This window comes from Equus caballus, chromosome 11 (assembly GCF_041296265.1).
Source record: "Equus caballus isolate H_3958 breed thoroughbred chromosome 11, TB-T2T, whole genome shotgun sequence".
Classification (NCBI taxonomy): domain Eukaryota; kingdom Metazoa; phylum Chordata; class Mammalia; order Perissodactyla; family Equidae; genus Equus; species Equus caballus.
In genome coordinates, this window is record NC_091694.1 from 61,200,302 (window position 1) to 61,216,705 (window position 16,404).

The window sequence follows — 16,404 nt, forward strand, 5'->3', positions numbered from 1 at the left end:
GGAAGATACTCAAAACGGCTGGTACTAGAAAAAGGGAGAAGGGATGCTGACAAACAGCTAATTTGGCACCAGGTGGAACATGGGAGTCCAAGCTAACAGAAGGAAAGAGTCCTGAGGAGACAGTTTCCAACAAGCTATGTGGTATCCAGGTATGTGTCTACCTGGCTGTTGGCATCAGGAAATCACACCAGACGATGGAAGGTCTCAGCTGCAGGATGGAGACAAAGAAAGTCAAAAATCTAGAGACTTTCATTGTGTGTCGAACTGTGCCCTCCCCTGCCAAAGATATTTTAAGGTCTTAACTCCCAGTACCTACGTATGTAACTTTATTTAGAAATAGGGTATTCGCGGAGGCAATCAAGTTAAGATGAGGTCATACTAAATTAAGATGAGCCCTAAATCTAATGACTGATGTCCTTATAAGGAGAGAGGGAGAGAGGGTTTGGTGACACACAGACACATTGGGAAAAATAGCACGTGAAGACGGAGGGAGAGGTTGGGGTGCTGCAGTTACAAACCAAGGAATGCCAAGAGTTGCTGACAACCACCGAAGCCAGAAAAGGCAAGGAAGGATTCTCCCCTAGAGCCTTTAGAGAGAGCGTGGCCCTGCCGCCATCTTGATTTCAGACTTCCAGCCTCCAGAACTGGGAGAGACCACATTTGTGTTGTTTTAAACCACCTGGTTTGTGGCAAACTGTTATGGTAGCCACAGGACACTAATGCAGTTTTTGGTACTGGAAGTGGGGCACTGCTGTCATAAATGCCTTCAAAAATGTGGAAGAGCCTTTGGAATTGGGTTATGGGAAGAATTTTGAGACGTTTGATAGAAAAAGGCTAAATTGCGTTTGTCCGCCTAAAAATAAAACAGCCAGTTATTTTACCAGCAAAATCAGTTTATTTGGGAATAGGAAAGGAATTGCAATTTGGGACAAGCACACTATAGCAAAAGCCACAGTCAAGTCTAGCACACAAAGGAGAGGGACTTTATTTTATAGAGAAAAAGGAGGAAGTTGGGAGGGTTGTTTTGAACAGAAGCCCATTGGTGGAAAACAAGGTCTTGTTCAGGGTGGTGACTGTTTCTCGTTGGCTGGGTTGCTGGAGTGGTCTTTCTTGTCTGGAAGGCAGTGGACGTCTCTTCCGGGGCCTGTGACGGACGATCTTTCCTGGAATTGACGCAGAGCGGTAGTGCTGAGGGCTCCCCCTTCTGGCCTCCCCACTCCATTTTGTGTAAGGTTTCCCTTTATTAATTTTCACACCTTGAAGAGTCTGTTGATAGAAACAGAGACATTCAAGGCGATTCTGTGAGAGCTTCTGAAAGAGTCAGGAGGGCTGTAAGAAAGCGTCTGTTCCCTTAAGGAACATGTATATTATCTGCACAGAATGTTGGTGTGGGGCCTGGTTTACGAACGCTGAAGGTGCTGCTGGGGAGGCTTTCGAGGAAATGATGAACACGTTATTGGACACTGGCAGAAAAGCAGTGCTTGTTATAAAGTGACGGAAACTTGGCAGAATTGTGTTCTGTTGTCAGGTAGAAAGTAGAACTTACAAGGGGTGAACTTGGATATTTTGGTGAGGAGATTGCCTAGCAAAATGTGGAAGGTGCAGCCTGGTTTCTCTTTCCTGCTTATAGGAAAATGCAAGAGGAAAGAGGTAAATGGAGGAATGAATTGCCGGAGAGATTAGGAGTGTGACTTGCAGATCTAACCAACCGTTTCCACAGAAACCCTGCCAGCGGGACTGAAGTAGGAGAGAAAACAGAGATACAGAGACACACAGCAACACGGGAGAAGGCCGTGTGAAGATGGAGACAGAGACGGGACTGATGCGCCTGCAAGCCAAGGATTGCCCAGGGTGGCCAGCAGCTGGTGGAAGCTAGGAAAGAAGCGTGGAAGTATAACCGAAAGTTCAGTCCCTGAACCCGATGCCAATTCAAATAACGAGAACGGTCTTGAGTAGAAGAGGAAAGTCTTTACTATGCCAGGCACAGGGAGCAAAGCAAGGGCTCATGCCTCAGAAATTGCTGGCTCCCCGACAAGGAATGGGTAGGGGTTTTTATTTGGGGTTTTGGGTAGGTGAGGGGGAACACGTAGCTTGTGCAGCTCGGTGCTTTTCCACCAGCCTGCGTTTGGCCTTGAGAGGCTGCTTGCAGTGAGGCGGGGGTGGGGGGTGGGGGGATAGGAGGATGGCAGGTGGGCGTCCTTCATCGTTGTCTCTTGTCTCGTCTTCCTGTTTGAGGCAGGTTCGTGCGCCGGGAGTGAGGAGTTGAGGTCTGGGAAGCCTGCCCTCCTTGATATTCTTGAGACAGCGGCTTTCCTGGCAGACTTCAAGGACATATGATCAGCTAAACTTTAGTGTGCCTCCCATTCCAGGCCACCTGGGCTTTTCACAATTTGTAACTCCCATTTAGTTATAAAGCTCAAGGAGGCAAAGGTTAAAGAAAGAGGTGTTTACATATGAGCGGAGCTAGAGAAGCAGGAAAGGGGGTGGGGGGGTTAGTTTTAACCCCATATACGCTGCGTTCAATGTGGGGGAACAGATATCAGGGCTCATGTTAAGAGCCTGTAGCAGAAATCTCTGTCAGAGGCTCCAGTAGGAACCAACCCTGTCAGCACCTCGATTTTAGACTTCCAGCCTCTAGAGCTCTGAGAGAATAGATGTCTGTTGTTTTAAACCCCCAGGCTGTGGCAGTTTGTCATGGCAGCCCTAGGACACTAACACACAGACTTTTACAAGTAATGACATGGCAATGACCTTTGGGGAGGCAGGCACGTGAAAGGCAGGCACGTGAAAGGGTGGACAGCAGTAAGCTCCTGGAGGACAATTTGGGCAATATCCATAAAAATGGACAGGCATGCGCCACTGACAAAGTAACCCTACTTCACTGTTGGTCACATACATTGTAACGTTGTTTGAAACAATAAGCAGGAGTCTGGATAGATATATTATGGAACATCCTTTCAATGCAATACCTCACATAAAGAACACAACAGTGTAACATTTCATTTCTTCAAAAAAGAGATTTGAGGCACATATGGTGAAATGTTTTTTAGAATAAAATCACATCATGGGGATGCAATAGCAAGATATATAATGGGGGGCCAGCACCCTGGCCAAGGGGTTAAGTTCGTGCTCTCTGCTTCGGCAGCCCGGGATTTCGCTGGTTCAGATCCTGGGCGCAGACATGGCGCCGCTCATCAGGCCATACTGAGGAGGCGTCCCACGTGTCACAACTAGAAGGAACCGCAACTAAAAATATACAACTATGTGCTGGAGAACTTTGGGGAGAAGAAGAAGAAGAAGAAAGATTGGCAACAGATGTTAGCTCAGGTGCCAATCTTTAAAAAAATATATAGCTCTATCTATCTATCTATCTATCTATTTATCTATCTATCTACACACACACACACGCATACACGCACAATGTTGCGGAGACCTCCATAGGACAAACTATCCAATTTCTTAAACAAGTAAATTACAAGGAAGGAAAAAACAGAGGAATGAGACACCTATAGCTTAAAAGAGATTGAAAAGGATTCTGTTCCTGCTGTGCCAGAGTAAGCACCTACTGGAACTGACCTGTCTGCAGAGAACTAGAAACTCTGAACAAAATTAAATAAAACAAAGCAATGACCATAAGATACTAGAGAGCGAAGAGTCTCTGGAGAGTAGTCGACACCGGAGAGAAGGGCTAACTTGGAATGAATTTCCTGTTTCTATAGCTTTTAGCTTAAAGGTGAGCAATAGTCCGTGTGGCATGGGGTGGCTAAAACTCCAATAAAAACCCTGCAGTCTTTCTGACCTCAACACCTGGAGGACAGAGTTCAGGCAAACCACAGCTGCTAGAAAGTGAGCAAGGGATTCTGGAAAAAAGAGGAGACAGAGAAAAGAAGCCCTAAATTCTCCTGTAAGGAGCCCGTATAGACGGTTCCCCAGTCTCTGGCTTATCCCTGAACGGCGCCTGCGCCGGCAGGCTCGAAGCAGCCCAGCAAAGAATAGAGAACTGAACTGAGATTTGAGCAGCCATCCAAAAAGACAGAATCTAAAGTCTGAGTTCAAGTGAGCAGGTTAATTGTCTACTAAAAAAGACAGTTTTTTCTAAGACACTCTTCAGAAGACTGTAACAGAGTTTAGAGTCTCCACGACATACCAGTCACATTATCTACGTCACAATAAAAAATTACTCCACTCTGAAGAGCCGGGAAGAAATGACCCATTCTCAAGAGAGGAAAGCATCCTTAGAGACTACTCCCAAGATGACCCAGATATTATATAGCAGACAAGAATTTTAAGGCAGTGATCACAGTTATGCTCAATGATGTAAAGAAGAAGTCAGCAAATTTTTTCTGTAGAAGGTCAGATAGCAAATGTTTTTGGCTTTGTGAGTCACACAGGATCTCTGTTGCAACTGCTCAACCCTGAAACTGTACTGTGAAAGCAGTCATAAGATAGTGTGTGTAAACAAAAGATATAGCTGCTTTTCAGTAAAACTTTATTTACAAAAACAGACAGTGAGCCAAATTAAATCCACAGACTGTCATTTGCTGACCCCTGACATAAAGAAAAATATCTCACAATGAATGAAAAGATAGGAAACCTCAGCAGAGAAATAAAAACTAAAAAAAGAACCAAGAGGAAATTCCACAACTGAAAAACAGGATGCCTAACATAAAGAATTCACTGGAGGGGCCAGCCTGGTGGTGCAGCAAAGTTCCCATGTTCTGCTTTGGTGGCCCGGGGTTTGCCGGTTGGGATCCCGGGTGCGGACATGGCACTGCTTGTCAAGCCATGCCATGGTGGGTGTCCCACATATAAAGTAGAGGAAGACGGGCATGGGTGTTAGCTCAGGGAAAAGAGGAGGATTGGCAGCAGATGTTAGCTCAGGGCTAATCTTCCTCAAAAAAAAAAAAAAAAGAATTCACTAGATTGGGTTTAACAACCAAACATAGATGACAGCAAAGTAGTAAGTGAGCTTGAGGGTAGGGCAATAGAAATTATTCAATCTGAAGAATAGGAAAAATAAAAACCAAATAGAACCCCAGGGATCAATGGGACAATATCAAAAAGGGTAACATAAATGCAATTGGACTCCCAGAAGGACAGAAGGTGGGGAGAGAGGGTTAAAAAAAAAAAAAAAAAAAGAAGAAGAGGAATTGATAGCTTAAAACTCAACAATAAGAAAACAAACTCTGATTTTATTTTTTTTTAAGATTTTTTTGTTTTTCCTTTTTCTCCCCAAAGCCCCCCAGTATATAGTTGTATATTTTAGTTGTGAGTCCTTCTAGTTGTGGCATGTGGGACGCTGCCTCAGCATAGCCTGACGAGCAGTGGCATGTCTGCGCCCAGGATCCAAAGCGGTGAAACCCTGGCCACCGAAGTGGAGCGTGAGAACCCAACCACTCGGTCACGGGGCCAGCCCCATAACTCTGATTTTAAAATGGGCGAAAAAGTTTACCTGGCAGATGAGATGCCGTGATCACAAAGGTGGTTTCCCCAGGACAAGGCTCATCCAATGCTCACCCCTGTGATTTCCCCACGTGTCCTAGGAGGGGACTGCTCTGTGTTCACGTTCTCCCCTGAAAAAAATGGGCAAAAAGCCTGGACAGACACCTCACCAAGGAAGATATACAGAAGGTACATAAGCCAAGTAACTCATGAGTCAAAGAAATAATCACAAGAAAAATTAGAAAAGATTTTGAACTGAATAACAAAAATATCAAAATTTGAGGAGCTAAGGCAATGCTTAGAGGAAAACTTAGAGTCCTAAATGCCTGTATGAGAAAAGAAGAAATAAGTGCCTAAAGTCAAGTACCTGAGGATCAACCTTAGGAAGCTGAAAGCGAAGAGCAAAGTAACCTCAAAGTAAGTAGAAGAAAGGAAATTCCAGTTCCAGAAACAAAAAACAAAACAAAACAAAATAATTGTTAAAACAGCAAGGCCAAAAAGTAGTTCTTTGAAAAGATCAACAAAATTGATATACCTTAGCTAGAGCAATTAAGAAAAAACAGAAATACACAAGTTAGTAAGATTAGGAATGAAAGAGGGCTATTGCAACAGAAATTGACAGCATTAAAAGAAGAATTAGAGAATATTCTGAACAATGTCAGCGCTACAAATTCAACAGGTTAGAAGAAAGGGACAAATTCCTTGTAAAATGCTGACACAAGATGATAAAATAGAAAATATAAATAGAATTGTGTCTATTAAAGAAGTTGAATTCATTAAAAAAAAAAATCTTCCACAAAGAAACTCTAGGCCCAGATGATTTTACTGGTAGATTCTACCAAATATTTAAGGAAGAAATAACACATATCTTAAACAAATTATTTTTAAAAACAGAGGAGGATGGAACACTTTCCAAGTCATTTCATTGAGTCCGTAGAACTCTGGTTCCAAAACTTAAAAAACACATTTTAAAAATTGCAAGCGAATAGTCTTCGCTTGGGTGGAAAACTCCATAAGAAAATATGAGCAAATTCAATCTAGCAGCAGATGAAAAGGATAATACATTATGAGCAAGTGGGATTTATCCCAGTCATGCAAAATGGGTTTGGCATTTGAAAATCAATGTAATTCACCATACTAGCATCATAAAGGATAACCATACTTCAGTAAATTCAGGAAAAGCATTTGACAAAACTCAACACATTCACAATAAAAACTGTTAGTAAACTAGGAATAATAAGGAAATTCCTCAATCTGATAAAGCCCATCTATTAAAAAAAAAAAACCTACCGTTAATATCCTGTTTAATAGTGTTCCGTAAGACTGGGAACAAAGTAATACCAAATCTATTTAACATTGTACTGGGGGTCCTAGCCACTGCAATAAGGCAAGGGAAAAAAGGCACAAAAATCTGAGAGAAGAATTAAAACTGACTCTCTTTGTTGATGACAAGATTATTTAGATAGAAAATCCTACGGATTCTACAGCTACTAGAACCACAGGATACAAAATTACTGTCCAAAATTTAACTGTATTTTATATACTGAGAGCAAACAACTGGAAATAAAATCTTAAAACATTTCCATTTATACTAGTCTCCCCCAAACCGTGAAATTAGAAGTAACAAGAGACTTGCAAGACCTACACTGAAAACTATAAAACATTGTTGAGAGAAATTACGGGATATTTAAATCAACAGAGCAAAATGCCATGCTCAAGATGTGGAAGGCACACTACCCCGAAGACACCAACTTCCTCCCGCACGGATCCATAGGATTGGCACACTTCTTCTTAAAGGGCTGGATAGCAATTATTTTAGGCTTGTGTGCCATATGGTCTCTGTTGCAACCTCTTAACTCTGTCATTGTAGCGTGAAAGCAGCCACAGACAATAAAGAAAGGAACAGGCAGGGCTGTGTTCCAATAAAACTTTATTTACAAAATAGGTGGCTGGCTGCCACGGGCTGGGTTTGCCCAAATTTATAAATTGAACACAATCTCAATTGTAATCCAAGCAGGATTTTAGTGGAAATTCACAGTCTGATCCTAAAATTTATTTGAAAATTCAAAAGACTTAGAATATCCAAAGCAGTCTAAAAAATGAAGAAGAAAAAGAACTTACATTATCTTACTTTAATACCGACCATAGAACCACCATAATCAAGAAAGTGTGGTCCTGGCGAAAGGACTGACAGACCAACAGAATAGAAGGGAAAGCCCCGAAATGGAGCCGTATTTCCACAGTCAGTTGATTTTGAAAAAGGCATCAAAGCAATCCAATGAAGAAAAGAAAATCTTTTCCACAAATGGATCTGGAATCGCCATACGTTCTTACGGAAAAAAATGAGCCTCAGTGCCCATTTCATACCACACAAAACTCAAAATGAATTCAAGACGAATCATAGTGATAAGCATACTAGACAAAGCCATAAGCTTCTGAAGGAAAACAGGAGAATGTCTTCAGGATTTGAGGGGTCGACAAAAATTTCTTAGGTCACAGAGAATAAGATAAAATTTGATAAATGAAATTTTATTAAATAAAAAACTCCTGCTCATCATCAGGTTTCGTTAAGAAAAATAAATAGGCAAGCCACACTGGGAGAAAATATTCACAAAACATATATCTGAAAAAGGACTAGTGCCCAGAATATGCCTATTTTTAAAATAGGCATATAGTCCTTTTGCAGAACGCCTATTTTTAAAAAGCCTCCAATCAATAAGGCTGAGACTAGCAACTAAATTTTAAAACAGGCAAAAGATTGGAACAGGCACTTTACTGAAGAAGATGTATGAATAGCCAATAATGAAAAATATTCAACATGACTATATTCAACATCAGGGACGTGTAAATTAAAACTATAGCACACATCCATTACACACGCATCAGAACGGCTAAAATTGAAATACCTGACAGCATTAAAGATTTCTGAGGATGTGGAGCTGGAAATCTCAGACGTTGTTGGTGGGAACGTGAAATGGGACAACCGTTTTGGGAAAAGGTCTGGGAGTTTCTTGGAGAACTAAACGATGCCTACCCGATGACACAGAGTTCCACTCTCTGATGCGTGCTGAGAGAAATGAAAGGACATTTTCACAAAAAGTCTTGCACGGTCATGTTCACAGCCACTTTATTCATAACAGCCCCCAGTTGGAAAGAGCCCTCGTAGCACCAGTAGGAGCACGTTGGAACAAACCGCGGTTCGTTCCCTCACTGGAATCTACTCACCAACGGGAAGGAACGAGCTGCCGCTGCCCACAGTAAAGGTGAACCTCAGAAACATTGCCCTGAGTGAAAGGAGCCTTACACAAAGGAAGCGTAGAGTATGACCACATTTATAGGAAGTCCTAGAAGAGGCAAAATAAATCTGCGTTGGAAGAAAATCAGAACAGGGGATGCCTCTAGGAGACTGCAGGTGGGGATTGAATAGAAAAGGGCATGAGGGTACTTTCTGGGTTATGATGATCTTCTGTATCTTGACATATTTCAAATTATACTCATGTACGTTTTTGTCAAAACACAGAATATGACAGCTAATATGTGCACATTTCATTGTATATAATATCCCCCCCTTTTTTTTTTTGCTGAGGAAGACTGTCCCCGAGCTAACAGCGTGCCAGTCTTCCTCTATTTTGTATGTAAGAGCCGCCACAGCGTGGCCTGGTGAGCCGTGTATGTCCACGCCCGGGATTCGAACCCACAAACTGCAGGCCGCAGAAGGGGAACGCGCAAACTTAACCACTATGCCACTCAGTGGACCCTCCATTTTTTTATTGTGGTAAAATATGTTACATAAAGTTTTCATTTTAACCATTTTTAAGTGTGCAATTCAGTGCCATTAATTACATTCACAATGTTGGGCAACCGTCACCACTATACTTGAAACCTCATCGCCCCAAACAGAACTGTGTCCCCATTAAGCAGTAACTCCCCACTTCCCCCTCCCCCAGCCCCTGTAACCTCTCATCTACTTTCTGTCTCTAGAATTTGCCTATTCTAGATGCCCGGAGCTGCGCTGTGCTGGGAGACGGAGCTGAGCTGTCAGTGCTGGGGCAGCGGGTGAAAGCAACAAGCCAAAGACGAAAGAGGGAAGCTTTAATCACTTACTGCGGTGACAGAAGCGAGAAGGCACCGACGCCCCGTTCCATCTTCCCCCATGAGTGGCGCACCTGTGGAGGGTCAGGTGGAGCAGAGCACGTGTTGAGGGGACCCCACAGGGAGGAGGAGGGGTGGGTGTGGAGGAGGACAGCGGGGAGTGGAGGAGCACTGGGCCCTGAGTCAGGGGGGCAGTATCTTGGTGGTCCCCCCTCATCCCCACCTAAAGAGGCCTCACAGAGGCGCCTGGAGAAGAGCCCTGCCTGAGGTCGCAGATAGCGACCTAGGAATGGAGGCACCCGGCTAGGAATGTAAATGGGCGAGGAGAAGGCCGGCCAGGGGCAGAGTCCTCGCCTGCAGCTCCCTCAGAGCCCGCAGTGCCCGCCGCCGGGCCGGGCTGCTGGGGGGAGGGAGCTTCCCCACCCCTCCCCGCATGGCCACCAGGGAAAGCGTTTGTAATGGCCTGTGGCGGCCAAAAAGTCGCACAAAGACGTTTAACCCGGAGCCCGACTCCTCACTACATATTTCAAGTAAGTGGCATCTTACAGCGTCTGTCCTTTGTGTCTGGCTTATTTTACTCAGTATAGTGTTTTCACGGTTCATCCATGTTGGAGCGTGTGTCATACCTGTCAAAACAGGTATGTTCGAATGGTTGTTTTCAGTTCTTTTGGGTAAATACCACCCAGTGGAATTACTGGGTCATATGCTAACTCTATGTTTAACATTTAGGCGAGCTGCCAAACTGCTTTCCACAGCAGCCGAACCACTTTACATTCCCGCAAGCAGGGCGTGAGGGTTCCAATTTTTCCGTATCCTTGCCAACGTGTTATTTTTCTTTTTTGTTTTTTTAAGTTATAGCCCTTCTAATGGGTGTGAAGTGGTGTCTCACTGTGGTCTTGATTTGCGTTTCCCTGATGCCTAATGACGCTGAGCATCTTTTCATGTTTCTTGTTTCATGTTTCTTGGCCATTTGTATGTCTTCTTTGGAGAAATGTCTATTTAAGTCCTTTGCCCATTTTTAAATTGGGTTGTTTGTCTTTTTATTGTTGAGTTGTAGGAGTTCTTTATATATTCTGGGTATTAATCCCTTGTCATATATATGATTTGCAAATATTTTCCCCCATTCTATGGGTTGTCTTTTCACTTTCTTTATAGTGTCTTTTGATGCACAAAAGTTTTTAATTTTGATGAAGTCCAATTTATCTATTTTTTCTTTCGTTGCTTTTGCTTTTGGTGTCATATTTAAGAAACCATTGCCAAATCCAAGTTCACAAAGATTTTCTCTTATATTTTCTCCTAAAAGTTTTAGCTCTTAAATTTAGGTCTTTGATCCATTTCGAGTAGATTTTTTTTTCCTGAGGAAGACTCACGCTGAGCTAACATCTTTTGCCAATCTTCCTCTTTTTGCTTGAGGAAGATTTGCCCTGAGCTAACATCTGTGGCAGTCTCCCACTATTTTGTTTATGGGTCGCTGTCACAGCAAGGCCACCAACGAGTGGTGTAGGTCCGTGTTCGGGAACCAAACCCAGCCCGCCAAAGCAGAGCGGCCGAATTTAAAGCTAGCCCCTTTTTTGAGTAAATTTTTGCATATGGAGTAAGGTAAAATTCCAACTTCATTCTGCAAACCGATATCCAGTTTTCTTGCACTATTTGTTAGAGAAAGTATTACTTCCCGATTAACTGGTGTTGGCACCCTTGTCTAAAATCAATTGAACATAATTGGGAGGGTCTATTTCCAGGCTCTCCACTCCATTTCCTTGGCCTACATGTCTCTCCTTATGCCAGCGCCACACTGTTTGGTTATTGTAGCTTTGTCATAGGCTTTGAAATCGGGAAGTGTAGGTCTTCCAACTATGTTCTTTTTCAAAATTGTTTTGGCTATTCCGGTTCCCTTGAGATTCCATATGAATTTCAGGTTGGGTTTTTCTACTTCTGCAAGAAATGCCATTGGTATTTTAATATGGACTGCACTGATTCTGTACAATGCTTTGGGTAGTATTGACAGTACTAACGATATTCTTCTGATCCATGAACACAGGATCACAGATGTCTTTACCCTCACTTAGGTATTCTTTAATTTCCTTCAGCAACGTTTTGCAGTTTTCAGAAGAAGGATTTTCTTCCACATTTATCTGTTTTCTGTATGCCTTATATGTTTCTTGTTTCTCAATTCCTCCATTACTGCTTTTTTTTTGGGGGGGGGGTAGTGTATCATTTTTATTTCCTTCTTATTTCCTTTTCTGTATATTTTTAAGTTATTTTCTTAGTGGTTGCCTTGTGGATCACAATTAACATCTTAAACTTAGACCGACATAGTTTGAATAAACCAACTTAGTTTAAATAGTACACAAACACTGTGCTTCTAGTCTTCTCCATGGCTCCCTCTTTATATTATTGTCACAAATTACGTCTTCATACATTGTGTACCCATTAACATAGATTTATAATTATTGTTTTATGTATTTGCCTTTTAATCATATAGAAAAAAAAGAGTTACAAACCAAAATTACAGTAATACTGGCTTTTATATTTACCTATGTAGTTACCTTTACCAGTGTTCTTTCCTTCTTCATATGGCTTTGAGTTACTGCCTGGTGTCCCTTTATCTCAGCCTGATGGACTCTCTTTAGCATTTCTTATAGAGCAGGTCTGCTAATGACTAACTCCTTTAGCTTTTGTTTATTTGGGAATGTTTAATTTTCTACTTCAGTTTTGAAGGATAGTTTTGCCAGATATAGAATTTTTAGTTGACAGGTTTTTTGGGGCTTTTTGAGGAAGATTAGCCCTGAGCTAACTACTGCCAGTCCTCCTCTTTTTGCTGAGGAAGACTGGCCCTGAGCTAACATCCGTGCCCATCTTCCTCTACTTTATATGTGGGACACCTACCACAGCATGGCTTTTGCCAAGCACTGCCATGTCTGCACCCGGGATCCGAACTGGTGAACCCTGGGCCACGGAGAAGCCAAATGTGCAAACTTCACCACTGCATAGTTGACAGATTTTTTTTCTTTTTTTTTTTCCCCTGCTTTTTCTCCCCCAATCCTCCCAGTACATAGTTGTATATACTTTTAGTTGTGGGTCCTTCCAGTTGTGGCATGTGGGACACCACCTCAATGTGGCCTGATGAGCAGTGCCATGTCTGCGCCCAGGATCCAAACCAGTGAAACCCCAGGCTGCCAAAGGTGGAGCTCGCGAACTTAACCACTCAGCCATGGGGTTGGCCCCCTAGTTGACAGTATTTATTCTTTAGCACTTTAACTATGTTATCCCACTGCCTTCTGGGCTCCATGGTTTCTGATGAGAAATCAACAGTTAATCTTATTAGAGAGCCCTTGTATGTGACAGGTGGCTTCTCTCTTGCCGCTTTTCAAATTTCTTTCTTTGTCTTTGGCTTTTGTGCGTGTGTGTGTGTGTGTGTGTGTGTGTGTGAGGAGGATTGGCTCTGAGCTAACATCTGTTGCCAATCTTCCCCTTTTTGCTTGAGGAAGATTGTTGTTGAGCTAACATCTGTGCCCATCTTCCTCTATTTTATGTGGGATGCTGCCCAGTGCTAGGTTCACACCCAGGATCCGAACCTGCAAACCTTGGGCCCCTGAAGTGGAGCGTGAGAGCTTAACCACTACACCACCAGGCCAGCCACTTGTCTTTGGCTTTGACTTATTGATTATAATATATCTCAATGTGGATCTCTTTGAGTTTATCTTCTTTAGAGTTTGTTGTGCCTCTTGGATGTGGAGATTTATGTGTTTCATCAAATTTGGAAAGTTTTTGGCCATTATTTCTTCAAGTATTTTTTTGTGCCTCTTTCTATCTCTCTTCTCCCCCAGGACTCCCTTGATGCGTATTTTGGTTCTTTTGCTGGTATCCCACAGCTCCCTCAGGTTCAGTTCATTTTTCCTCATTCTTTTTTCTTTCTGCTCCTCACACTGGATAATTTCAACTGGCTTATTTTCAAGTTGGTCAGTTCTTTCTTCTGCCTGTTCAAATCTGCTGCTGAACCCTTCTAGTGAATTTTCGTTTCTGCTATTGTACTTGTGAACTCCAGAATTTCCATTTAGTTCCTTTTTATAATTTCTCTCTCTTTTTTACGTTACCTATTTGTTCATACACTAGTCTCTTGATTTCCTTTAATCTTTCTCCATAGATTTTCTCTTTTTTTTTTTAAGATTTTATTTTTTCCTTTTTCTCCCCAAACCCCCCGCTACATAGCTGTATATTCTTCGTTGTGGGTTCTTCTAGTTGTGGCATGTGGGATGCTGCCTCAGCGTGGTTTGATGAGCAGTGCCATGTCTGCACCCAGGATTCAAACCAATGAAACACTGGGCCGCCTGCAGCGGAGCACACGAACTTAACCACTTGGCCACGGGGCCAGCCCCCTTTTCTTTTTTTTTTTTTTTAACTCATTGAGAATATTTAAGACAGCTGATTTAATGTCTTTGCATAGTAATCTCAGTATCTGGGCTTTCACAGAGATAATTTCTATCAAATAGTTTTTTCCTGTGAATGAGCCATATTTTGTTTCTTTGTATGCTTTGTAATTTTTTACTTGTAATTGGACATTTGAGTATTATAATATGGTAACTGTGAAATTAGATTTCCCCTTCCTCAGAATTGCTTTTGTTTCTTGTTGATGGCTGCAGTTGTCTGTTTGTAAAGTGACTTTTCTAAAATATTTTTCAAAGTTTATTTTTCCTTGTTATTTGTGGTCACTACAGTTTCTGTTCCATTATCTCTGTGGTTAACTTGTGACCAGATACAGATTTCTTTAAATATATGGATCAAATAAAATAAAATAAAAGGTGCGTATGTCTCTTTAAACCTTCTAATAAACGCGGCCAGGGAAGCAACTGCAGCTGATATCGGCAGCCTCTCCGTTTGTCAGATAGTCCCCTGGCTGCTATGAATGTCTGATCACATTCTAGAGTTACAAAGTAGTTGATTCTGATCCTTTTTTCCTGTTTCATGGTCATTTCAATGAGGGGAACAAGCTCTGGATCTTCCTATCCACCATTTTCTAAGACTTTACTATGCATGTAAATTTTACAAGAAAAGAAAACTGTAAACAAAAATTGGACTCTAGTTAACGATACGCATGGTAAAGTATTTAGAAGAAAGTATATGATGGCTGAAATCTATGTTGAAATACATTTAAAAATACACTGGCTTAGCAGACAGATAGATGGGTAAATGCGTGATAAAGCAAGTATATCATTCGGGTTCAACTAGAGAAACAGAACTAGTAAAAGGGGTACATTAAGAGATTTGCTGTAAGGAATTGGAATTACGTAAGGAATTACGTAACAGTAGGGCGCCCTGTCAGGAAGGGCAGGCTAGAGCTTAGGGACATGGGCTGAAGCTGCTTCTCTCATGGAAGCCTCAGACTTGATGTTGAGGCCTTTCAATGGATCGCCTTGGGCCCGCCCAGATTATTCTAGGTCATCTAGGTTCAACCACATCGACACAACGCCCTCACAGCATGCACGTAACTTGTGGACACATAGGACATCTCTAGAGCAAAATGTAAGTAGCAGGTAGCCACCATTTCCTCTGAGGAGGAAGAGGGAGAGATAGAGGCTTATTAAATCCCTGTTTTGCAGTGTTTGAATTTTTACCATGGGCCTGTATACTTTCTTTAAGAATAATTTTAAAATATAAAAATATAGCCAGCTGTTGTTTGGGGGTCCTCTGCTTCACGCCTGCTGTGCCATAACTTCCCTGTATTTCCAGAAACAGAAACCCAAAATCTACATTTCCCAGGGTCCCAATTGGAGACCAATGAGTGATATTTGCCGATGGGAGCAAAGAGGCAGCTTTTCTGCTGCTGGCAGCCTCTGCCAGCAGCAGGGTCAGTGTGGGTTCACACCTCCATCAAAAGGTTAGGCCAGCGTCTCTCCTTATCTCTCAGAAAGGCTATCTTCCCATTTTTGCTCCTCTAGCCTTTTCAACAGCTTTTTTTTTTTTGAGGAAGATTAGCCCTGAGCTAACTGCTGCTCATCCTCCTCTTTTTGCTGAGGAAGGCTCGCCCTGAGCTCACATCCATGCCCATCTTCCTCCAGTTTATATGTGGGACACCTACCACAGGATGGCTTGATGAGCCGTGCCGTGTCCGCACCCGGGATCCCAACCGGGAAACCCTGGACTGCCCAAGCGGAACGCGCACACTTAACCGCTGCACCACCAGGTCGGCCCCTCAACAGCTTTAACTGATCCCTTGCAATGACTTGAAAAGAACTGAGGAGGAAGATACCGGGTGAATTTGGGTAAATCTGAGGCCCTTGAACCCATGTTCAAGCCAAGGCTTTCCTTACTCGGAGCACATGTAGCGACCTCGTCTGAGGCAGTTGCTGGCTCACTGAGTTTCCTCCAGACCCACCTCCATCTCTCCTCACTGCCTTCAGTCCCTAACTAGAGTCAGACCCCAGCACGCCCCAAGGAGCTAACGACAGTGTCTGATACCACAGGAAATGGCTTAGTCACCAACACTGAAAGAATTATAAGACTTTACCAACTTACATCTGCTAAAATCTGGGGAAATCTGTGGAAACGGATTTTAAGGGCAATAGATAGATCAAGGAGAACAGAGCAGTTTGTCGGATTGGACAGAATTTAGGGGTATGGGTTCATTTACTAGAAATTCTGGGTTTAATGTATCAGCATGAGCAGCTGGAAGCGGCTCTAACGGATTGTTTGGCTGGCTGGCTACAACCTGAGTTCATCTCAGCCTTCCCTCGGTGAGGCTGAGAGGCGGAACAAGCCCAGTGTCACGTTAACTGGTTGCTCTTTGTCGTGTTGAAACCCAGGCTCCTGGCCCCCACCCGAGAGGCTCTAACGCAGCAGGTTTGTGGTGGGGCCCAACGGCTCTAAATCTAA

General features: G+C 42.8%; 1 long non-coding RNA gene across 2 annotated transcripts; it reads right to left on the minus strand.

The window, feature by feature from the left end:
* Positions 1–880: 880 nt before the first annotated feature.
* On the minus strand, positions 881–9,928 carry LOC102147802 (uncharacterized). Of its 2 annotated transcripts, none has more exons than XR_002811728.2 (6): positions 9,758–9,928; positions 9,547–9,608; positions 8,668–8,786; positions 8,349–8,509; positions 5,453–5,573; positions 881–1,266 (listed from the first exon to the last, which is right to left on the minus strand). It is a non-coding gene; the product is annotated as an uncharacterized lncRNA (long non-coding RNA). The 2 variants fall into 2 exon arrangements; XR_011423100.1 differs by lacking the exon at positions 881–1,266 and adding an exon at positions 1,951–2,321.
* Between the last annotated feature and the right edge of the window lie 6,476 nt (positions 9,929–16,404).